Raw genomic sequence first — 25,546 nt, 5'->3', positions numbered from 1 at the left:
TCCCTTTTGACTAAATTCACAATCTCCCTTGTTATCCAAGGGTCACTTACCTTGCCATCCTTATCCTTCCTCCATGTCATATGTGGACTTGCCCGATAACACCTCCTCCCAATTAACACTCCATAGCTCCTGCCTAATTTTAATGTAATGTGCCCTCCCCCAATTTAGTACCTTCCTGCAATGTCCTGACTTATTCTTGTTCAGAGCTATCTTAAAACTTAGGGAGTTGTGATCACTGTCTCCAAAATGCTGTCCCAGTGAAAGGTCAGTCATCTGGCCAGGCTCATTAGCCAATACAAGGTCCAGTATGGCCCCTCCTCTAGTTGGGCTATTCTCAGACTGTTTCAAGAAACCCTCTTGAATGCACTTAACAAATTCTAGCCTACCTAAGCCTCTTGCTCTAATGGAATCCCAGTCAATACCAGGGAAGTTAAAGTCACCCACTGTGACAACTCTGATTTATTGCACTGTCCATAATCTGCCTACATATTTGTTTCTCAATCCTTCAGTGCCTTTTGGGAGTCCTATAATATAATCCAATCAGAGTGATTGCACCCATCTTATTTTTGAGCTCTACCCGTATTGTCTCAGTAGATGAGCCTTCCAGCATATCCTCTCTGAGTGCAGGTGTAACATTCTCCCTGATTAATAATGCAACTCCACCACCTTTTTTTACCTTCCTCTCTATCTTGTCTAAACCAACAATACCCTGGAATGTTGAGCAGCCAGTCCTATCCCTCTCTCAACCAAATCTCTGTAATGGCCACAACATCATAGTCCCATGTATTGATCCAGGCTCTAAGCTCATCTGCCTTACCTACAATACTCCTTGCGGTGAAATAAACACACTTCATTCCATTAGTACCATCATGTTCATTTACATGCCTTTGCCTGTCTTTTCTTTCTGATTTACTAGTCCTAACATCTACCTTCCCCTCAATTCCTCCATTTGCTGACCTGCTGCTCTGGTTCCCAGTCCCTTGCTATTCTAGTTTAAATCCTCCCGAGTAGCACCAGCAAACCTCCCTGTGAGGATGTTGGTTCCCCTCCAATTTAGGAGCAACTCGTCCCTCTTGTACAGGTCACCCCTGCCCTGCAAACAGTTGGAAACAGTGATCACAACTCCTTAGGTTTTGAGGTAGCTATGAACAAGGATAAGTCAGGACCTTGCAGGAAGCTACTAAACTGGGGGAGGGCAAATTATGTCAGTATTAGCAAACATCCCCACTTCTGATCTTATAATGAAGGGTAGTTCATTGATGAAGCAGCTGAGGATGTTAGGCCTAGGACACCATCCTGTGGAGCTCCTACACTGATGTTCTGGAGCTGAGATGATTGACTTCTAACTTTGCCCTTTCTCAAACTTTCCCTTTAAAGTCTTGTCTACTTCAACCTCCTTGAGTCTCTCTCTCTCTGTTTATCCAAGAAAGTTGCTCTCCTCCATTTTGGTATTTACCAGAATCAATGATTTCCTTTCTTTGTCCACTCAGTGGTCTCTGCTGTAACAGGGCTTCATCTTTGGTCTCTCTGCTTCATCTGATGCAGGTTACTCTATTGACATATTCCTGAAGTACAGGGTAGCATCCTGTGTGTGACCCACCTCTGTGCAATCACCACTGACTTAAACCTTGATGTCACATGTCACAGAATTGTTATGGGACAGAAGAGTCCAGTCAGCCCATTGTTTCTGCACTGGCTCTTTTGTTATTTCAATTTAATATCAATTTCCTGACTGTTCCCCATAACCTCAATCATTGTTTCCATTTAAATAATCCTCTAATGCCTTCTTGAATGTTTCAATTGAACCTGCCAAAGGTTATTTATTGTACTCTTATAAAACAATTCCACACATTGATTTTCTTTACATTACTGTACGCTTCCAAAACTATTTCCTGTGAATTCTTTTTAAAATATGCTCAAAAACAAAAACAATGTGACAAAGGGACTAAATACATTATCAGAGATACAAATGTGTTTTCTTTAAGGAGTAACTACATTTCAATTTTGATTTAATTAAGAAAGAATTATAACATCTGGGCTAATAAAGAAAAGGTGAGACAGTTTTGGAGAACAGATATAATTTTCCTTTTCGGTGCCTAGATAATTCTAGGACAGGTAAAGTTTTATTTAGTCGGCTTCAGTGTGCTTTCGGTTGCTTAAACCAGGGAAATATTAATTAGATCATAAGGCCATAAGATATAGCAGCAGAATTAGGCCATTCAGCCCAACCTGTCCGTTCTATCATTCAGTCATTGGCTGATATGTTTCTCAACTCCATTCTCCTTTCTTCTGCCAGGAATCCTTGATCCCCTTACTAATCAAGAACCTATCTATCTCTGTCTTAACTACACACATTGACTTGGTCTCCAAGGCCTTCTGAGGCAATGAGTTGCACAGATTCACCTCCCTCTGGCTGAAAAAAAAATGTCTCCTCATCTCAGTTCGAAAAAGTCATTCCATTATTCTGAGGCTGTGCCCTTGGGTCCTAGTCTTTCCCACTGGGTGAAAAATCTTCTCCACACTCACTGTATCCAGGCCTCTCAGTATTCTGTAAATTTCAATCAGATCCCCTCCTGATCCTTCTGGACTCCATCGAGTTCAGAACCAGAGTCCTCAATTTTTCCTCAAGCCCTTCATCCCCATGATTGTTCTTGTGACCTCCTCTGGATCTCCTCCAAAGCCAGCCCATCCTTCCTTCAATACCAGGCTCAAAATTGCTCACATTATTCCAAATGTGCTCTGACCAGAACCTTATACAGCCTCAGCAATGCATCTCTGCTCTTGTATTCTAATCCTCTTGGAATGAATGCTAACATTGCATTTGTCTTCCTAACTGCCAAATCAACTTGCGTGTTAACCTTAAGAGTCTTGAACTAGGACTCCTAAGTCCTTTTCTGCCCCAGATTTCTGAAGCCTTTCCCCATTTAGAAAATAGTCTAAATTTGGTAAGATGAATATATAATGCAAAACTCACACTTTTCCACATTATGTTCCATCCGTCCACTCTCTTAGCCTGTCCAAATCCTTCTACAGCCTTTCCACTTCCTCAACACTATCTGCCCCTCCACCTATCTTTGTGTCAGCCGCAAACCTAGCAAAAATGCCTGCAGTTCCTACATCCAGATCATTAATGTATAGTGTGAATAAAGTTTCCACATCAGCCATCCTTGTGGCTAGATCCAATTAGTGGTTAATTATAGACAATCAATCCTGGGCCAGAAGGTGAGAGGGGGAACCTCTGGATGAGAGGCCAGTCCCACTGCAGATGCTGGAGCACGATAAAATACTGAGCACTGAGGGATTGCTGCACTGTCAAAGATGTCATCTTTCAGATGAGATAATGAACCAAAGACTTCTCAATGCGCTCTTGGCTGGTAAAGATATCCCATTGAGCAGGCAGGGAACTTCTCTCTTACCTTGGCAATACCTATCCCTCAAACAGCACCAATAAATTAAAATTCTCCGGTCATTATCACGTGGCTGCAAATTTGCACACAGAAAGCTTCCGAAGAGTATATCATTGGCTATAAATACCTTTGGATGTTACAAAATATGGCTTAAAAATGCAAGTTTTCTTTACTTTCTACATTAAATGTTATGAATACGAGGAATTACCGAGCTCTATAGATGATGGCAGAGGTTATCACCAAGTTTAGACTAATTCAAACCTAGAACCTTTCTTTTTAGAGCCTTTCTTTTTTAACTTAAAGATCACCAGTTATAAATTTCAGCATAATAGGTCTAGCAGCATCTGTGAAGAGAAAAAACAAGAGTTAACGTTTCGGGTCCGGTGACCCTTCCTCAGAAACGTTAACTCTGCTATTTCCCTTCACAGATGCTGCCAGACCTGCTGAGCTTTTCCAGCAATTTCAGTTTTTGTTCCCGATTTACGGCATCAGCAGTTCTTTCGGTTTTTATAAATTTCAGCACCATTTTTGAGTGTAAATGCTACTTAAAAAGAATTGCTCAAAATTGCAAAATTTCAAATTGCCTGCCTGATAGCAAGATGCAGGTGCTCTTATACTTGCTTCAGCTGAGTGCTGTTAAATCTGAGCCAATGTCTCCAGCTCCGGTCAGCAGCTCAGCGATAGACCACGGGCCAAACACGCAGTCAGACCACATCCAGTCTAGAGCTGTGAATAATGGCAAATTGAGTGACCCTTCATATCCACACCTTGGATTGGAAACTGGGACTGGTCGTGGCTGGGTAGGAGATTGGAGCTAGAGGACCGTGGTGTTATTCTCATCTCACATCTCTCTATTGGTGAGGCTCACAGCGGAGAGAGCAGCGCTCCCACAGATTTACATATCAGACAGGAGATCCTAGCAAACCACAGCATCGCTCTCGCTCTCTCTGAAACCCTAAAGACTCACAAACGGCACCAGGAGAACTAGGAGCCTTTCCTGCTGCCGGTAAGAGTTTGTGCGTGTTTTACTCCGGGGTCTCGGTACGGGGTACTCATCATTGAAATGTGGACGTAGTGTTAGCTGTCAGACGCACATGAGGCTCGTTGACAGCCAAGCACCTTGCTACTGTTATTGAGGAGATATCCATCTGTGTGAAAGCGTTTTTACTTAGTCTGTAGGGCTCGGGGGAGAACGAGTGTGTGTGTGTGTGTGTATATGTGCGCAGAGCGCTTATGGAGGATGTTTCTCTGCTATAGATGTGCAGAATATTTGTTGATATGTATTTGCAGAGTATGCAAGTGCTTATATATATGGTATTTAGAGTTATATAGCATGGCAACAGACCCTTCCGTCCAACTCGTCCATATCCTAAACTGATCTAGTCCCATTTGCCAGCACTTGGCCTATATCCCTCTAAACCCTTCCTATTTGTATCCCCATCCAGATGCCTTCAAAATGTTGTAAGTGTACCAGGCCTCCACCACTTCCTCTAGCAGCTCATTCCATACAGGCAACCACCCTCTGTGTGAAAAAGTTGCCCCCTTTGGTCCCTTTTAAATCTTTCCCCTCTCACTTTAGGCCTGTGCTCTCTTGCATTGGACTCTGCTGCCCTGGGGAAAGGACTTTGTCTATTCACACTATGCATGCCCCTCATGATTTTATAAACTTCTATAAGGTCATTGTGGGAACATATGTGTAGAGTATTAATATATAGGGTATGTATTTGTAGAGTAGATGTCATAGAATCATTTGGGACAGAAGAGGCTCTTTGGCCCAGAGAGTCTGTACTGCCAAAACCACACTAGATCAACAATACTCCCAAGCATTTGGCTGATGGCCTTGAATCTTATTGACACTTTAAGTGCCCGTCCAAGTCCCTATTAAAAGTTGTGAGGTTTTCAGCCTCTAGTACCCTCCCAGGTAGTTTATTCCAAACTCCCACCACCCTCTGGGTGAATGTATTTTTCCTCAAATCCCCTCTAAACCTGCTGCCTTTCACCTTCACAATACATCCCTTTGTTAGTGACCCTTGAACTAAGGGGAACAGCTGCTTTCCATTCACCCTGGCCATGCCCCTCATAATCTCATGCACCTCAGTCAGGTCCCCCTCAACCTTCTCTGCTTCAAAGAAGCCTACTCAGCCTCTTTTCATAGATAAAATGGTCTATCTCAGGCAACATCCTGGTGAATCTCTGTTACATCCCCTCCACTGCAGTCACATCCTCCCTAACATGTGGTGACTAGAACTGCACACACTCCTCCAGCAGTGGACTAACCACCTACTACCTGCTACACCCCCATGGTGCTGTGGTGACCCTCTCATCTGACGCCAGCCTGATTCTTCCGCTGCAGGAGCTGAAGTATCCACCAGTGCTCAGATATTGGAGCTGTATGGCGTAGCTCGTACCTGGCACCAGCACCATATTTAAAGGGCCATTGCACACCGAGTCAAACAGTCTGGAGCTGCCCAGCATGTTTACTGACACTCAGTTCAGGTATTTTGTGTCAGTGTTTACTGTGCAGAAAGACATAGAAGTTTGGGAACTTGAGGAAATAAATACTGATAGCTTGAAAATAGACCACTTTACAGAAGAGGGGTTGCTGTGGTCTTAAAGTGCATAAAAGTAGACAAATCACAGTCACAGAGTCATAAAGCATAGAAACAGACCCTTTGGTCCAATTGGTCCATGCCGACCATGTCCCCAAACTACACTAGTCCCACTTGCCTGCGTTTGGCCCATATCTCTTCATACCTTTCCTACTGGTATTTATGTACTTATCTAAATGTCTTTTAAACATTGTAACTGTGCCTGCATCTACCACTTCCTTTAGCTGTTCATTCCACACATGAACCAATCTCTGTGTTTTTAAAAAAAAAAAGTTGCCCCTCCTATCCTTTTGAATCTTTCTCCTCTCACCTTAAAAATGTTCCCCCCAGTCTTGACCTCCCCCATAATAAAAGACTTTTACTATTCACCTTATTTGTGTGCCCTCATGATTTTATAAACTACAATAAGGTCACCCCTCACCTTCCTGCTCTCGGGGAAAAATGGTCCCAGCCTATTTTTTTTTATAACTCAAACCCTCTATTCCTGGCAATATCCCAACAAATCTTCTCTGAACCCTCTCCGGTTTAATAATATCCTTCTCATAACAAGGCGACCAGATCTGCACTGTATTCCAGAAGAAGCCTCACCAACTGTTATCACTTTAAGGAGGCTAGAATATAATAGCGGCAATGTACTGCTATATACAACTCTAGTCTGACAGCATTTGGAATATTTTGAGTGGTCTTGGGCTCCATATTTAAGGAAGAATATGCTGGTGTTGGAGACAGTCCAGAGGAGGTTTGCAAGAATGATGTCAGATAAAGGGTTTGTCATACGAGGTGCAGCTGAGGACTTGGCAGAGTTTAAAAGAATGAGGGGATGATCTCACTGAAACTTATAGAATACTGAGAGGCCTGGATAGAGTGGACATGGTGAGGATGTTTCCACTAGTAAGAGACACTATGACCTGAGGCACAGCGTCGGGGTGAAGGGATGACCTTTCAGAATTAAGATGAGGAATTTCTTCAGTCAGAGGGTGGTGAATCTGTGGAACACACTGCTACAGGGGCTGTGGAGGCCAAGTCATTGAGCGTTTTTTAGACCGAAAATAGAAAGACCTTAATCTCCTTCCTAATCAAGAGCCTATGGTGAAAAGGCAGGGGAATAGGATTGAGAAATATATCAACAATGATTGAACGGCAGAGCAGACTTGATGGGCTGTATGGACTAATTCTGTTCCTATATCTTAAGACGGATGGTCTTATTGATGCCCAGTTTTGATTTACAAGATCTGTTCAAAATCTTTCCCATTTATCAGAGTGTTTATGTCGCACTTCATGATGGAGAATATCCTCAATGTGAAGATAGGACTCCAACTCCACAAGGACCATACGGTAGTCACTCATGCCAGTACTGTTACGGACTGTTGCATTTACAACAAGTAGATTATCAAGGATGAGGCTGAATACATTTTCACCTATTGTGAACACTTATTGTTTGTGTTCCTTCGCACCTGGTGCAAACCCAGTTGAGCAGCAATGTTCTTTAGGACTTGACCAGCTTGGTCAGTCATGGTACTGCCAAATCTCTCTCAGTGACAGACAATGAAATCTCCCATTTGGAGATCAATCTGTGTCCTTGCCACCTTCAGTGCTTCTTCCAATTGGTGTTCCACATGGAGGAATCATCAGGTAGTTGGTGGAGGAGATTTCCTTTCCCACGTCTGTCTCGATCAATAAGACTTCGTAAGGGCCAGAGCCAATGGTTGTTGACTCCCACGGTATCTCCATCCTGACTGTAGACCATGTGCTAAGATCTCTAGTGGACCTGCCCAGCTGCTGAGACAAGCTGTAACTGGTGATGATGGTGTCTGGAACATTGTTTGTGAGGTCTGATTCTGTGATTAACGGCAATGTCAGATTGCTTCTAGACCAGTCTGTAGGGCAGCTCTCACAATTTTGGCACATGCCCTGCATAATACTAAGGATGACTTTTTCAGGGATGCCTGTGCTGGGTGGGCAGTTGTAACTTCTGATGCCTTGGTCAGTGTACATTGGTTTATTCATTTCATTCCTTTTCTGAATTTGTCATTGCTGTTTTTTTGCAACTCTCTGGAAGTTAAGAGGCAACCAGGTTGCTTTGGATCTGGAATCTGGAATTTAAAGGGAGGCAGTGGTGTAGTGGTTATGTCACCAGACCAATAATCCAGGACCCAAGCAAATGCTCTAGGGATCTGAGCTCAAATCCTACTCTGGTAGATGGCAAAATCTGAATTCCATAAAAAAGAAATCTGGACTTAATAGCTGGCCTAATAGCAATCTAACCATTATCGATTCCCTTAAAAATCCATCTGGTTCACTAATGTTCTTTAGGGAAGGAAATTTACCATCCTTACCCAGTTTGGCCTACATGTGACTCCAGACGCATGGAAATGTGGTTTCCCATCCTAATAGTTAGGGATGGACAATAAATGCTGGCTTAACCAGCAGTGCTCACGTCCTGTGAGTGAATAAAATAAAGTCACATGTGGGTCAGATGGATAAGGATGACATATTTCCTTCAAATAAATGCAAAACACTGAGTGTTAGAAAAATCCAAAGCCTCAGTTCCCAAAACACTTCTGGATTCTTCTTTCTTTCCCCTTCCTTCCAATTCCATCCTTGCTTCTAATCCAACCTCGCCATGCATTTTTAATACTCTCTTTGGCTTTCCCCTCCTATGATTTGGAACAATCTGTGCTCAGCAAAGGAATTAGTTTTATCCCTTTCTGCCACCACTTCCATGAATTTTAGGCACACAACGTTTAACTCTTCTTCCCTCTGCCCAGTTTTTTAGACTAGAGTCCTTACCTGATGGCACAGATTCTTTCACCGGTCTCCAATACTATCCCTCCACCTGGAACCTACCTCTGGCCTTTAACTGCACTTGACTTCTTCATTGAAAACTGCCAAAGTGACAACAGCGACCTTAATGTCCCTATTTTCCTCACCCCATTTGAAAATGTCTCCTGCCAAACATTTGGCGCTCTCATTCTCTGAAGTCTAACCCTGACTTTATCAAAACTGCTGATATAGGGGGATGCTGGTGTCCTGTGGCACTTTACAGCCTCTAGGACACAATTGAGTTCAACAACATCTGGCGTCCATTTTTCTTAACCCCCAAAACCCCAGGGCAATCTTTCGTTTGTATCTTGTTGATGTTGCTCTCCACAAAGCAGCTCACATCATTCACACCTATTTTGCATCTCTGTTACTCCTTTACTACCAAGAGCTCTCCTTTGTCTTTTATTCTTGGCACTCTCTCAACCTGTTCCACTCATTCCTTCTCTGCCTCTGTCAAAGGCATAAAAAATGATCATTTTCCAACCCCTTTCAGTTCTGAAGAGAAAAGTCATCTTGGATTCATTAACTGCTTCTCTCTCCACTGATGCTGCAAAACCTGCTGAGTTCTTTCAGTGTTTTCTGCCTTTATTTACAATATCTTTCCTCCATTACAGGCAATAGTGAACCAGATGGGGTTTTATGATGAATGTTTCAAAGTCACCATTGAATGAAATTAGCTTTAACTCTAAATGTATTAATTGAATTTAAATACTAAAAGCTGCTGTGGAAGCACTTGAACCCATGTCCCCCGAGCATTCGCCTGGGTCTCTGAATGTGTAGTGCAGTGACAGCACAGCTACAGCACTATTTCCTCACCTTCTGTCTTTTGGTCCTTGTCACAGCTTTTTCAAGTTAAGAAAAGAATCCCATTGCAGTACATGGTACATTCAAAAACACTAGTGTTGCAAAAGTGAACTGATCAGTTTATCACAACAACCTGGTTAAACTCCTGTCGACTAATGCAACACAACGGACTATAAATTTGAGTTCTTCTAAGTTTTTTGAAAACTTTTCAAAAGAAACCATAGTTCTACAAGTTGCTGAGAAAATAAGCCACTTGTACTTAGGCGTACGTGTATCCCAGGACAGTATGGGAAGCTAGGGAAGAAATTGTGAGGCCCCTAGCAGGGACGTTTGTATCATCGACAGCCATGGGTGAAGTGCCAGAAGACTGGAGGGTAGATAATGTTGTGTCATTATTTAAGAAAGGTTGCAAGGAAAAGTTAGGCAACTATAGACAGGTGAGCCTGACATCAGTGGTGCTAAGTTGTTTCGGGGGATTCTGAGACAGGATCTACATGCATTTAGGAAGGCAAGGACTGATTAGGGATAGTCAGCAGGGCTTTGTGTGTGGGAAATTGTACCTCTCAAACTTCATTCAGTTTTTTGAGAATGTAACCAAGATGATAGATGAAGGCAGAGTGGTAGATGGTGTCCACGTGGGCTTCAGTAAGGCCTTTGACAAGGTTCTGCATAGTAAACTGGTAAGATTCAATCATATGGGATCCAGGGAGAACTAGCCAATTGGATACAAAATTGGTTTGATGGTCGGAGACAGAAGATGGTGGTAGAGGTTTGTTTTTCAGGCTGGAGGCCTGTGACTAGTGTTCCACAAGTATCAGTGTTGGGTCCCCCTTGTTTGTTCCTTTTTATGAGTGATTTTGATTGGAACATAGGAAGCATGTTTAGCAAGTTTACAGATGACACCAAAATGAAAAGTGAAGAAGATTATCTAAGAGTACAATGGTACAAAGTTCCTTGAAAGTGGTGTCACAGATAGATAGGATGGTGAAAAAGGCATTTGGTTTCTTGCCTTCATTGGTCAAAGCATGGAGTAGAGGAGTTGGGACGTCATGTTGCAGCTGTACAGGACATTGGTAAGACCACTTTTGGTGTACTGTGTGCAGTTCTGGTCACCCTGCTATAAGAATAATGTTATTAAATTGGAGAGGATGCAGAAAGGATTTAAAAGGACATTACTGGAATTGGGGAGTTTGATTTAAGCTGGGACTATTTTCACTGGAGTGTAGGAGGTTGAGGGGTGACCTTACAAAAGATTTATAAATCATGAGAGGCATAGATAAGGCAAATTGTAAAAGCCTTTTTTTCCTAGGCTACGGAAATTCAGAACTAGAGGGCATTTAAGTTTGAGAGGAGAAAGGTTTAAAAGGGGCTTGAGGGCCAATATTTTCAGAGGGAGGTGTGTACATGAAATGAACTACCAGAGAAAGTGATAGATGCAGTACAGTTACAACATTTAAAAGACATTTGGACAGGTACATGAATAAGAAAGGTTTAGAGTGATGTGGGGCCAAATGCAGGCAAATGGGATTAGTTTAGTTTGGGAAACCTGGTTGGCATGGATGAATTGGGCTGAAGGGTCTGTGTCTCTGCTATATGACTGCACCTTCTACTCCTACCTGGATGTCCTGGTAGGCAGAACGGTAGAGAGGAGGGTTCTCCTCTTCTCAGAGCACTGCCAGAAGAGGCCATACCACCACACCATGCCAGCCTGCTCTGAAATTGCCATGTGGATCAGTATAGTTTCCAGGGAACCTGAGAAACTTCTAACAGTGCAGGACCTTCAATGACCTTCTTCACCACCACCTCCTAGAGAGGTCCCCACCATCATAGATACCAGTTTGCAGCTAATTCAATTCACTTCTCGCGATGTCAAGAAACGTCTGGAGGCACTGGAAACATTCTGACAATAGTACTGAAGACTTGCACACCCGAACTTGTGGTTCCCCAAGCCAAGCTGTTCCACTACAGTTACAATACTGGCATCTACCCAACAATGTGGAAAAGTTTGTTACCGCGCAGTTTGATAAAGTGCAGCAGAAAGGGAACGGGTGACCACCAGACAGAAGGAAAGGTTCTGACAGGCAGTGAGAGGATCCTGTGAGTGCATCTTATTTGCAAACCATTTCTCATTCTTGGAAAACAGTGAGAGTGAATGTTCCTCTGTGGAAGCCAGACATAGCCAAGGCAATGGCACTGTGGGTGGTCCAGCTGCACAATGGGGGAAGAGTGGGTGGAATGTGGAAAGACAACAGTGGTGGGGGATTTGTTAGTGGGGCCAGTGGAATAGACACTTCTGCAACTTCAGACGTGACTCCAGGGTGGTATGTTACCACCTGGGTTCCAGGGTCAAGGATGGCATGGAAAGGCAGCAGGGCATTTCTGAAGGGGGAGGTGAACAGCCAGAGGTCACGGTGCATGTTAGGAACAATGACATAGAATGAAAGAAATGAGATCCTACGAGCAGACTTTAGGGAGTGAGGTAGGAAATTGAAAAGCAGGACTTCAAAGGTAGTAATCTCTGGATTATTCCCAGTGTCACACAGTAGGGAGTGTAGGAACAGAGGATGGAGCAGATGGATATGTGACTAGGGAGATGGTGCAGGAAGGAGGGCTTTAGATTTCTGAGGTACTGGGACTGTTTCTGGGGGAGGTGGGAACTGAACAAGTTGAAAAGATTAGAACTGGACAGGGACAACATCCTCACTGGGAGGGAGGGTGGAAGTTGTTGGATGCAAAGTTGTTGAGTTAGTTTTGAAATAGATGGGCAGGGTTGGCAGCTTAACATTCCAGGTAATAAGGTTTTCAGAGGTAGATGGGGGATATCATAATATTGGTAAAGGAATCAACTAAAGCAGTGAGGAGGAGTGACACCTCAGACAGGTTATCAAGTGTCAAGTGAAAAGCAGAAAAAAGGTGGGTGTGTACTATGGGCCCCCAACAGTTAGGAAGAGATTGAGGGTCAAACATGTAACTACATTTCAAAGAAATAATCAGGGAACAATATTTGGGGATTTTAACTACTCAAATATTAACTGGGATGGTTTTAATGTGCAAGATAGGGAGGGAACAAAATTCTTAAATTGCAACCAGGAGAATATTTTTCGTCAATATTTAGAATGTCTAACAAGCAACAACATGTCAAGAGATGTAAAGTTTAGGATTAGGAAATGAAGAGAAGCTTGAGGCAGATACCAAGGCCTCAATAGGGCAGTGTCCCTGGAGGAGTATAAAATGTGCAGCAGTGTGAATTAAGAAAGCAAATAGATTGCATGCAAAACACATTGTCAGGTAGAGTAAAGGAAAAGGCAAAGCTTTGTTAAAGTATATGAAGAGCAAGAAAATAACCGGGGCAAGAATTAGGCCCATTAAGGACCGTAGACACTCTGTGTATGGACCGGGAAGACCTGGGCACAGCCCTCAATGAAAACTTTGTCATTTTCAACTGGGAAAATTGATAATGCAGTTCTGAGGAAGGGTCACTCAACCTGAAACGTTAACTCTGATTTCTTTCCACTTGAAGGATAGGAATGGCAGGATTCAAGAACCATGGATGGCAAGGGAAATTGTAAGCTTCATCTAAAAGAAAAAGGAAATATACAATAGGTCTAGGCAGCTACAAACTGACAAAGCCCTTGAGGAGTATAGAGTAAGTAGGAAGGCTGAAAGGGGGCCATGAAATGTCTTTAGCAAACAGGGTCAAGGAGAAGCTGAAGGCTTTTTATGCATATATTAGAAGAAAGAGGGTAGCAAGGGGAATGGCGGATTCTAGGACAAAGTAGGGAAGTTATGCGTGAAGCCACAGAAAGTGGGGCCGATCCTTAATTCACTGAGGAGAAGGACATGACTGATGTTGAGCTCAGGGGTGAGTTTGCAAATACTCTAGAGAATATCAATATATTGAAGGAGAAAGTTTTCGGTATCCTAAATTGTATTGAGGTTACAAGTCCCTGGTTACTGTGAGAGACAAGGGAAGAAATAGCTGGGGCATTAGCAGACATCTTCACAGCGTCTTTGACGTAGTAGACTCGCCCACTTTAAGGGCATTTAAATGGTCATTGGATAAACATATGGATGATAATGGAATAGTTTAGGTTAGATGGGCTTCAGATTGGTTTCACAGGTCAGCGCAACATTGAGGGCCGAAGGGCCTGTACTGCGCTGTAATGTTCTATGTTCTATGTTCTATGACCACAAACGAAGTTCCAGAGGACTGGAGATAGAACAGTGTTGTTCCCTTGTTTAAGAAAGGAAGCAGGGATAATCCAGGAAATTACTGGCCAGTGAGCCTGATATCTGTGGTGGGGAAGCCTTAGAGAAGATACTGAAGGCCAATATAAATGCACATTTAGAAGAAAATGGACTAGTTAGTGACCGGCAACATGGTTTTGTACAGGGAAAGTCATCTCATCAACCTGATTGTCACTTCTTCAAAAAATTCAAAGATAATTCAGGGAAGGGCTATGATGTAGTTCATATGGTGTTTAGTAAGGCATTTGATAAAGTCTCACATAGCAGATTGGTACAAAAACTAAAATCACATGGGATTCGGGGTGGGCTGGCTAGATGGATACAAAACTGGCTTGGTCATAGGAGACCGAGGGTAGCAGTGGAAAGGTGTTTTTCAGAATGGAGACTGGTAACGAGAGGTGTTCCACAGGGATCAGTCTTAGCTCCTCTGTTTGTAGTATATATAAATGATCTGGAGGAAATTGTGGGTGGTCTGATTATTAAGTTTGCAGATGACACCAAGATTGGTAGAGTTGCTGATAGTGCCAATGATTGTGCAAGGTTACAACAGGATATAGACAGGCAAATTGGACACAGAAATGGCAGATCGAGTTTAATCCAGACAAGTGTGAGGTGATGCATTTGAGGATCAAATTTTGGTGTGAATGGCAGAACCCTTAGGAACACTAATATTCAGATGGATCTGGGTCCACAGCTTCCTAAAAGAGGCAAGACAAGTGGCCAAGGTGATTAAGAAGGTGATTATGGCATGCTTGCCTTCATTGGCCAGGGCATGGAGTACAAGAGTTGGCAAACCATGTTGCAGTTGCAGCTATATAAAACCTTTGTTAGGCTGAATTTGGAATATTGTGTGCAGTCATGTCACCACATTACCTTTGGAGAGAGTGCAGAGAAGGTTCACCAGGATATTGCCCGGTCTCGAGGTCATTGGCTATAAGCAAAGGTTAAAGACTACGATTGTTTTCACTGGAAAGACAGTGACTGAGAGGAGACTTGACAGAGGTCTCCAAAATTATGATAGATAGAGATAGGGTGGATAGTCAGAGACTTTTTCCCAAGGTTGAAATTTCAACTACAGGGGGGCACAGGTTCAAGGTGAGAGGGGGAAAGTTTTTCATACACAGGGTGGTAGGAGCCTGGAATGCAGTGCCAGAGGAGGTGTGGAAGCAGGCACACTGGTGAGGCATCTGGATGGTTCCATGAATAAGGAGGGAATAGAGGGATATGGACTGAATAAGGGCAGAAGGTTCATTTTTTTAAGATTAGTTCGGACGTGATGATCAGCACAGGTTTGGAGGGCCGAAGGGCCTGTTCCTATGCTGAACTTCTTGTTTTGTTCTTTTGATGCTGCCAGACCTGCTGAGCTTTTCCAGAAATTTCTGTTTTTGATGTGGGTGTAGACATTAGGATCGAGGACTGTATAATATGAGAAGACATGAACATATACAGGAGATACTGGCAGCCTTAAAAGGGGATGAATCTGCAGGCCTGAATGAGATGTACCCCAGGTTGCTGATGGTGGCAAGGGATGAAATAGCAGGAGCTCTCTCTGGCCACAGGTGAGGAGCGAGTTGAGTGTAGGACTACGAACATTGTCCTATTATTAAAAAAAGAAAGGATAGACCAGGAAATCTCTGAACGGGCAGAAAGCATTCTGAAGGGAGAGGGTGAACAGCCAGAGGTTGTGGTACATATCAGTACTAACGACGTCGGAAGGATGAGTGACAAGGTCCTGCAGCAGCAGTTCAGGCAGTTAGGTAGAAAGTTAAAAAGCAGGACCTCCAAAGTTTTAATCTCAGGATTACTCCCTGTGCCACGTGCCAGTGAGGCTAGAAATAGGAGGATAGTACAGCTTAACACGTGACTAAACAGATGGTGTAGGAGGGAGGGTTTCAGATATCTGAACCATTGGGATCTCTTCCAGGGCAGGTAGGACCTGTACAAGAAGGACGGGTTGCATCTAAACTGGAGGGGGCACCAATATTCTGGCTGGGAGGTTTGCTGGTGTCATTCGGGAGGATTTAAACTAGCTTGGCAGGGGCTTGGGAACCAAAGCAAAGGTGAATTGACTGAAAGGGAACTAGAGAATAGGGTCAGTAAGACTCAGGAAGAGCAGGCAGAGTGTGGTTGCTGATCAAAGCGGGTCTGGTGGACTGAAGTGCATCTGTTTCAATGCAAGAAGTGTAACAGGTAAGGCAGATGAACTTAGAGCTTGGATCGGTACTTGGAACAATGATGTTGTTGCTATTACACAGACTGGGCTAAGGGAGGGACAGGATTGGCAGCATAATGTTCCAGGATACAGATGTTTCAGGTGGGCTAGAGGGGGATATAAAAGGGGTGGGGGAGTTGCACTACTTGTTAAGGAGAATATCACAGCTGTACTGCAGGAGGACACCTCGATGGCTCATACAGCGAGGCAATATGGGTAGAGCTCAGGAACAGGAAGGGGGCCTCCCAACAGCCAGCAGGAGATAGAAGAACAGATATGTAGGCAGATTTTGGCAAGATGTATAAGTAACAGGGTTGTTGTCATGGGTGATTTTAACTTCCCATATATTGACTGGAACTCACTTAGTGCTTGAGGCTTGGATGGGGCAGAGTTTGTAAGGCGCATCCGGGAGGGTTTCTTGAAACAGTATGCAGATAGTCCAACTAGGAAAGGCGCCATACAGGATTGTACTGGGGAATGAGCCTGGCCAGGTGGTCGACATCTCAGTAGGGGAGTAGCTAGAAAACAGTGATCACAATTCAGTAAGCTTTAAGGTATTGATGTATGAAGATAAGTGTAGTTGTCAGGTGAAGGTGCTAAATTGGGGGAAGGCTAATTACAACAATATTAGGCAGGAACTGAAGACTGTAGATTGGAGGCAGATGTTTGAGGGCAAATCAACATCTGGTATGTGGGAGGCTTTCAAGTGTAAGTTTCTGGGGACTCAGGACTGACACGTTCCTGTAAGGATGAAGGATAAGTATGGCAAGTGTAGGGAACCTTGGATAATGAGATATATTGTGAGCCTAATCAAAAAGAAAAAAGGAAGCATTTATCAAGGCTAGGAGGTTGTGAAAACATGAAGCAAGGGTGGAATACAAAGTAAGTTGAAAGAAACTTAAACAAGGAGTCATGAAAAGTCATTGGCCAACCGGATTAGGGAAAATCCCAAGGCTTTTTATACATATATAAAGAGTAAGAGGGTAGCCAGGCAGAGGGTTGGCCCACTAAAGGATAGGGAAGGGAATTTGAGTGGAGCCAGAGGAAATGGAGAAGGTATTAAATTAATACTTTGTGTCATTATTCACCATAGAGAAGCACTTGGTGGATGATAGTTTGGGTCATGTTGAGGTCAAAAAGGAGGAGGTATTGGGAGTATTGAAAACATTAAGGTCAACAAATCCCAAGGGCCTGATGGGATATACCCCAGAATACTGAGAGAGGCAAGGGAGGAAATTGCTGGGGCCTTCAGAGAAATCTTTGTATCCTCACTGGTTACAGGGGAGGTCCCAGAGGATTGGAGAACAGCCAATGTTGATCCTTTTTGTTTGAGAAGAGTGGCAAGGATAATGCAGCTAATTACAGGCCAGTGAGCCTTATGTCAGTGATAGGGAAAGTATTGGAGAGGATTCTTCGACAGGATTTACTGGCATTTGGAAATAAGTGGGCGTATTAGTGAGAGGCAACATGGTTTTGTGAAGGGGAGGTTGTGTGTTTCTAACTCGTTTGAGTTTTTTGAGGGTAGGGCAGTGGCTGTTGTTGACATGGAATTCAGTAAGGCCTTTGACAAGGTCCCTCATGGCAGGTTGATACAGAAGGTAAAATCGCATGGGGTCAGCGGTGAGCTTGCAAGATGGATTTTAAAAAAAACTGGATCTGTCATAGAAGATAGAGGGTAGCAGTGGAAGGGTGCATTTCTGTATGGGGGACTGTGACTAGTGGCGTTCCTCAGGGATCAGTGTTGGGATCTTTGCTGTTTGTAATATATATAAATGATTTGGAGGAGAATGTAACTGGTCTGATTAGTAAGTTTGCCGATGACACAAAGGTTGGTGGAATTGTAGATAGCGATGAGGACCGTCAAAGGATACAGCAGGATGTAGATAGATTGGTGACTTGGGCAGAGAGATGGCAGATGGAGTTTAATCCTGAAAAATGTGAGGTAATGCATTTTGGAAAGTCTAATCCAGATGGAAAATATACAGTAAATGGCAAAGCCCTTAAGAGTACTGATGGGCAGAGGGATCTGGGTGTACAGGTACACACGTCACTGAAAGTGGCAACGCAGGTGGAGATGGTAGTCAACAAGGCATACGGCATGCTTGTCTTCATCGGCCGGGACATTGAGTTTAAAAATTGGCAGGTAATGTTTTAGCTTTATAGAACCTTAGTTAGGCCGCATTTGGAATATTGTGTTCAATTCTGGTTGCCACGCTACCAGAAGGGTGTGGTGGCTTTGGAGAGGGTACAGAAAAGATTTACCAAGATGTTGCCTGATATGGAGGGCATTAGCTATGAGGAGACGTTGGAGAAACTTGGGTTGTTCTTGCTGGAATGACAGAGGTTGAGGGGCGACCTGATAGAGGCCTACACGATTATGAAGGGCATGGACAGAGTGGACAGTCAGAATTTTTTTCCCAGGGTGGAAGAGTCAGTTACAGACCAGTCAATGTAACATCAGTGATAGTAGGAACTGCAGATGCTGGAGAATCTGAGATAACAAGGTGTAGAGCTGGATGAACACAGCAGGCCAAACAGCATCAGAGGAGCAGGAAGGCTGATGTTTCAGGCCTAGACCCTTCTTCAGAAATGTAACATCAGTGATGAAGTTAGTAGAAAAACCTTTGGTACGTACTGTCCCTCAGAGACACTGATTAATCAGAGAGGCAGCATCTGGGATGGAAGGCTAGATTTGTTGAGGGGAAATTTGAGGTGGTGACCAGTGAGGGTAATGCATTCCATGTGATTTACATGGACTTGGCAACAAATACAGGGGAAAACCGTCAACTGCAAGTTCCCCTCCAAGCCACTCCCCATCCTGACCTAGAAATATATCACCATTCCTTCACTGTTGCTGACTCAAAATCCTGGAATTCCACCCCCTCCTCCCCCAGACATTGTGGGTCAAGCTACAGCTGGTGGACTCGAGCAGTTTAAGAAGGCAGCTCACCACCACCTTCTCAAGGTCAATCTGGGGTAGTTGGCCTAGCCAGAAATACCTTCAAACTGTCAAAGAATAAAAATAATGTATCTTACTAATCATGCCCATTTTCTAATGCACTGATGTATAGAATACATTGACACCAAGATGCACTGTTACAGTGGCACTGTGATGAAACAATTTTTTTAACTATGTCAAGGCCATCCCAATGGGAGGGCATTTCAACATTTTTAAAACGCAACAATTAGACTCTGAAATATAAATTTCAAAGTACTACCCATTTGATTTTTTTTCAGCTTTGAATTTTTGTAACTTTTATGCGTCATGAGAGTGAGAGCTGCTCTCTGCTGGATAATGTATGACATTACAGCAGCTACTGTATGCTCAAACTCCAACTCAGACTTCTATGAGGAATGCAGCACAGCAATGCAGAATCGACAGTATGCAAGCTGAAAAAGTGTTTTTTTTTTGAGATTTGCCAGTTAAACCCTATTATGTAATATTTTCCCATGTGCTATTCTAACTGTGCTATTTATTTTAAATGGAAAGATAAAGGAGAGAAATGGATGGGGAGGTGGAAGCAAGAGGAGGAAAAAGAAAGGGGGCCAACAATAGTTGGTTCCCTCTCCAACATCGCTCGATGAGTTGGAAAGGTGGAGGAAGGAGAAGGGAAGCAAATTAAAGGGCCTAAAAAGAAGCAAAATACTGCAGATGCTGTAACTCTGAAACAGCACAGAGAAGAATACTGGAGAAACTTAGCTGTGTCCAGCAGCATGTGTGGAGAGAGAACCAGCATTAAAGTTTTTCGAGTCTGGTATTTCTATTTGTTTCACAACTTTCATTCTCCACAGATGTTGCCAGGCTTCCTGAGTTTCTCCAGCATTTTCTGTGTTTGTTTTTGAATTAAAGGGCCATTGAGCTCAGAGGATTTGCTCAAAATCTTGAAATATCTTTAAAAATTCTGAAGTTGTGGGAATTGCATCACTATTGATTGACTCTTTATTGTGTTTGAGGTGTTTAGGCCTTTGTCTAGAAATGACTTTTTTAATATCAAACATACTTTGTATGTAAAGATTTTTGTAAATATACGTAGTCACTACAGCAGTTTGATTCTGTAAAGTCTTTACATATGGAGAACGAACTAACCCAAGGCATTCCTTCCTTATATAAGATTATATTTACATATTGTAAAGTTTACATATTTGAGGCACCGGGAGGGACCAATACCTGAATGGACTCCCATTTACTTATAGCAGAAAGACCTTAGACAGTGGCCATTCCCCATTGTGCCTCGGCGGCACTTATCCCAAGCTTTATTGCGACCCTTAGCATGTAGTCCTGGACCTTGGAATGTGCCAGTCTGAAGCACTCAGTCCGGGTCAGCTGCTTGCTCTGGAAGACCAACAGGGTTTGAGCAGACCAAAGAGTGTCTTTCACCAAGTTGATGGTCCTCCAGGCACATTCGATGTTTGTTTCAGTGTGCGTCCTAGGGAATATACTGTAGAACACAGAATCCTGTGTTATGGAGTTGCTCAGGATGAACCTCGACAAAAACCACTGCATCTCTCTCCAGACTTCCTATGCAAAGGTACATTCCAGAAGGAGATGCCTGACAGTCCCAGCATGCCCACAGCTGCTTCAAGGGCAGCACGTGGTGATGCACAGAGACTTGGCACATGTGTAGGATCTTCTCACCACCACCTTCTCACCACCAGCCATGCGATATCTTGGTGTTTGTTGGAAAGTTCTGGTGATGCATTCTGCCAAATGCTTTTTGGCAGTCTGCTCGGGGAACAACCTGACAGGAACCACCTTCTCCTTTTCCCGCAGGGTCTTGCAGATGCCACGTGCTTACCACTTCCTGATGGACTTGTGGTCAAACGTGCTTTTCTTTGCAAGTTCCTCCATGATGGGCAGGTGATACGGAACGGTCCAACTACTGGGAGTGTTCCACGGCAATGAGGCCATTTCCATTCTTTGCAACATCGAAGGTAGAACCTCAGTACGTAGTGACGCTAGGGTTTGCGTACCAAAGGTCTAAGCACGGCTTGATGTGCAGCCAGGCACAAAGGTTGCCATCAGGATGAAGGCAATGTTGGCTGTGTTATTCACCACTCCTCCTCGTCCCCCTCCCCTCCCCCCACCCCCCAACTTTATTCAGAGCTTTGTACTTGGTGTGTCTGTGGACACAGCCTCTCTTCGACCTCCAGATGAAGTGCAAAATGGTTTGGCTGACTGCAACAGCGCAGGTTCTGGGAATGGGCCAGACCTGCACCATGTACAATAACAAAGTGTGTCATACCTGATGACCAGGTTTTTAATCTGCAATGGAGGGAATGGTGTTCCCAAAAGACCACTTTCTGCCTCACCTTGGCATTGTGCTCCTCCTAAGACTTTGTGCACACCCCAACCCCTCTGAGCCATACTCCCAGCACTTTCAGGTAATCTGACCTGATGTTGAAGGGGATAAAGGATCAACCGGTCCAGTTTCCAAAGAACATGGCCTCACTCCTGCCTCGATTTACCTTGGCTCCCAAGGCCAGTTCAAAATGGTCACAGATGCTGTTCAGTCTGCACCTGACAGAGGATCTGAGCAGAAAACGGTGACATTATCCATGTGTAGGGAAGCTTTGACCTACAGGCCTCTGCTGTCTAGAATAGTCACCGCCTCAGGTGCACATCTTTCCTGATAGACACGGCAAAAGGCTCTATACAATACACAAACAAGGCAGGAGGGACTGGACAGCCCTGCCTGATTTCCAGATCTGATCAGAAATATTTCTGTTTCCCACCTATTGATTGAGACTGCACTAATGATGTTGGCGTAAAGCATTTGGATCCAAGTGTGGATTTCCTCGCCAAAGCTCATTTTGGAGAGCATGTGTGATAGTAGGTGTGTGATATCCTGTCAAAGACCTTCTCCTGGTCCAGCTTGATGAGGCAGGCATCCAGCCCCTTTGTCCTGCCCATAGGTGATTGAATCCCTGAGGAACGCAAGGGTCTGAGATCGCCCTGCCTGGTACAGCACAGATTTTGTCGGGGTGATTTGTGGGATTTTGTGGGATTTGTGTCATACAGCCTGACATAAAAGGATTTGCTGATCCTCAGGATGTCAGACTGATATGATGTGACGGAGCCATCTTCTTCTTTCAGGCTGCTGATCATAGAGCTCTCCTTGTTTCTTCTTCCAGATGGTGCACATGAGCAGATCTCGTCCTGCTCCATGGTGTGGAGCCTGGACTGGAAGATTATCGTGGAGGCCTGCGAGCAAAGAATGAGGCTTGTTGGCTCTTCACCTCCCTGGAGATCCTCTGTGACAGTGACCCCCATTGTCTGCAGCAGGAATAGGTGCTGCATGCTTTTCTGGAGTTTGGACAGTTTTCCTCCTCTCGCTTCCACCTTCTGAGGATAAAGAACCTCTTGATGTTCCCCTTGATTGTTTCCCACCAGTCCACTGGAGACTCAGAGGGGCTTCATGGTTCTCCAACCTGTGTTGTCCCTGTTGAGCTCCTCAATGTGTTCTGGGGTCAACAGCTTCCCATTTAGCTTCCATATTCTCTTGCCAGCCTACTGGTTGTTCTGTAAGTGGCTGTTGGCAACAGGAGGCAGTGGTCAGAGAAGAACACCAACTTGGCATTGGTGAATCTGGCCAAGAACATCTGGGGCATGTTCTTTTTCTAGAAATGACTGCATATTTTTTATTTCAAAAATTTACTTTATTCATAAAATATCTTTATATACATACATAGTTCCTAAAGCAGTTTGCTTCTGGAAATGATTACAGTTCATGTGGTTTATGTTCGCACCCCCCCACAACACTGAGTAGGGAGCTGCAGGATTTTGACCCAGTAACAACGAGGCATCCATTTTCACGTCCAGATGGTGTGTGACCTGCAGCTGGTGACCTTCCCATTCACTTGATGCCCTTATCCTCTGAGGAGATGGAGGGCAAAGGGATTGACCTTGCTGAAGATGAGTTTTAGCCTTCTCAAAATACACTGTCATTTTGTAAAAATAATCAAAATGCAAATTAGACTGTTGGCTTAAGCATTTGATTCTGGCTGTACTCCAGAAACAACAACATCATTGATCTGGAAGACAGAGTAAACATTGAAAGTCGATCAGCAATCTATTTTCTCAGTACAAAGTCAATGAGTCATCAAGGTTCCTTAAACAGAACTCCAAGGATTCTCATCACTAGTTGTCTTAAACTCATTGCAATCTCCCTCGAAAGGAACACCATTACCCATGATTGAAATAACTGCCATTTAGGAGGTGATGCCCACCAGAACTTTCCAACAAGCACCAAGACATTGGTGGTGAGAAGGACACTAGCTGTGAGATGCTTCATATACGCCCAGACTCTGTGCCACTGCACACTGCCCTCGAAGCAGCTGCAGGGGGGTGTTGAGACTGTCAGACATCTTCTAGAATGTGTCTTTGCAAAGGAAATCTGGAGAAAGATGCAGTGGTTTTTGTCAAAGTTCATCCCTAGCAGCTCCGTGATATAGGACTCTGTGTGCTTGTGGTCTGTTCCCTGGGATGCACACCGAGACAAACATTGACTGCACCTGGAGGACCATCAACTCAATGAAAGACACTCTTTGGTCTGCCCAAAACTTGTTGTTCTTCCAGAGCAAGGAGTTGACTTCATCTGAGTGTTGCAGACTGGCACGTTCCAAGGTCTCGGACTGTGCTGAGGGATGTGCTATAGCTTGGGGCAGCTGCCACCAAGGCACAGTGGGGAAAGACCACTGTCTGAGATCTTTCTGCTGAAGTCGGATAGTGGTCCGTTCAGTTATTGGACCCTCCCACTGCCTCAAATATGTCAATATATTCTTGTATAGATAAGGAATGCCTTGGGTTTCTTTGGATAGAATCAAATTCCAATGTTTGCTTCTCCGCATGCTACTATACAGAGCCAAACTGCTTTTAATGTCTATGTATGTATGTAAAGATATTTTTATGAATAAAGTATATTTTTGAAATAAAAGAAACAATTTGGAGGTGAAGACTGATGCTTTCACAAACTTTGCTTTAATTTCCTAAAGCAGTGAACATATGATGTGACCAAGTTTGGAAAGAGAAGGTCAAAGATGGATAAATCCATTGTTCCAAAATCCAGGAAAAGAAGGAAGTAGAGCAGTTATGTTACGTTAAAGGTAAATGTGAGTTGATGAAATGGTGTGTTGAATCCGAGTGCATGAAGTGTGGGGGATAGGCCATGTCAGAAGGGATTAAATATCAGCCCTCACCAGTGAGAAGGTTTGCTACATTAAAAAATAAATAGATATTTAAAGTGCTGACCAGTGAAGATCATGTACAATTTGGAGCCTGCTCAATGAAGAAACACACCCCTCCCCTGCTCCTCTCCAAGCCACTGACCCATTGGATGCTGGGAGCTGGAGATCATCACTGGAGCACAAGGTATGAAGACGTGAAGAACTAAACTAACAAGAGGTGAGTGGGAAGACTTTCAGGGATGGCAGTTTGGGGTCACAATGAGAATGGGGTGGTGACGATCAAGGGCAGAGGGTTGATATTCAGCAGCCATTTCCTGGTCCCCAATCCTGCCTTCCCAATTGCTGCCAGATTGAGACAAATGAATGTCATTCAATTGCAGGGAGGCAGGCTGCCCTGGTTTCTCTGTTGGAAAACAAGCGCTTTCTTTGCCTGCCAGGAAGGCTGTGAAATGGGTTATTGGAGAGTTCTGGCCCTTCAATGGCTATTAATTGACTGGTCAAGGGCTTTAATTAGTGTGGGTTGAGAATGTCACCCATGGTTCTTTCTGCACAGAACATAATTGCTGAGCACCAACTTCCTCAGGAGGCAAACAAAATTCAGCATGTCCACAAAAACTCTTATCAATTTTAATGGATGCTTTGTTATGGTGCATCCTATCTGGATGCATGACAGCTTGGCCTGACAACTGCTCTGCCTAAGACTGCAAGAAATTAGAGTTTTGAACGCAGCCCAGTCCATTACAAAAACCAACTTTCCTTCCACTGACTCTGACTCTGTCTACAATTCCCGCTGCCTCGGGAAAGCAGCCAACATAATCAAAGACCCTTCCCACCCGGTTATACTGTCTTCTACGCTCTTCCATTGGGCAGAAGATACAAAAGTTTGAGAACGCGTACCAAAAGACTTATCAGCAGGGAAGAAGCTGTTCTTATCAGGCTTATGAACAGGCCTCTTGTATTAGAGTTGATCTTTCTCTGCATCTTTCAGGGAAAGAAAACTGCCTTTATGCCCAGTCTGTGTTAAACATGACTCCAGTCCTGCAGCAAAGTGATTGAATTTGAAATGTTAATTGTTCGGAAAGTATGTCCACTTCCACCTCCATGGGGCAACTGGATAAATGCCAGTGTCTCCTACCTCTTGAGAAGGTGTGAGTAAAGGATGTAAAATGTAATTCAGAGATAGTAGGAACTGCAGATGCTAGAGAATCTGAGATAACAAGGTGTAGAGCTGGATGAACACAGCAGGCCAAGCAGCATCA

The 25,546-nt window shown here is 43.9% G+C and overlaps 1 protein-coding gene across 2 annotated transcripts in view; it reads left to right on the top strand.

Moving 5' to 3' along the window:
- Positions 1-4,089: 4,089 nt before the first annotated feature.
- Positions 4,090-25,546, top strand: part of LOC109911122 (5-hydroxytryptamine receptor 4) — a 23,185-nt gene continuing 1,728 nt past the window's right edge. The window contains exons 1-2 of one of the 2 annotated variants that reach the window (XM_048602956.1): positions 4,090-4,413; positions 24,099-24,206. The gene's annotated coding sequence lies outside the window, so the exon portion shown is untranslated. Of the gene's footprint in view, positions 4,414-24,095; positions 24,207-25,546 lie in introns of both variants that reach the window. The other variant, XM_048602961.1, reaches the window with a different exon arrangement.

Source organism: Rhincodon typus, chromosome 1 (assembly GCF_021869965.1).
Source record: "Rhincodon typus isolate 14 chromosome 1, sRhiTyp1.1, whole genome shotgun sequence".
Classification (NCBI taxonomy): Eukaryota; Metazoa; Chordata; class Chondrichthyes; order Orectolobiformes; family Rhincodontidae; genus Rhincodon; species Rhincodon typus.
The sequence above is the reverse complement of the archived record's forward strand: the minus strand, read 5'-3'. Positions and strand labels throughout refer to the sequence as shown.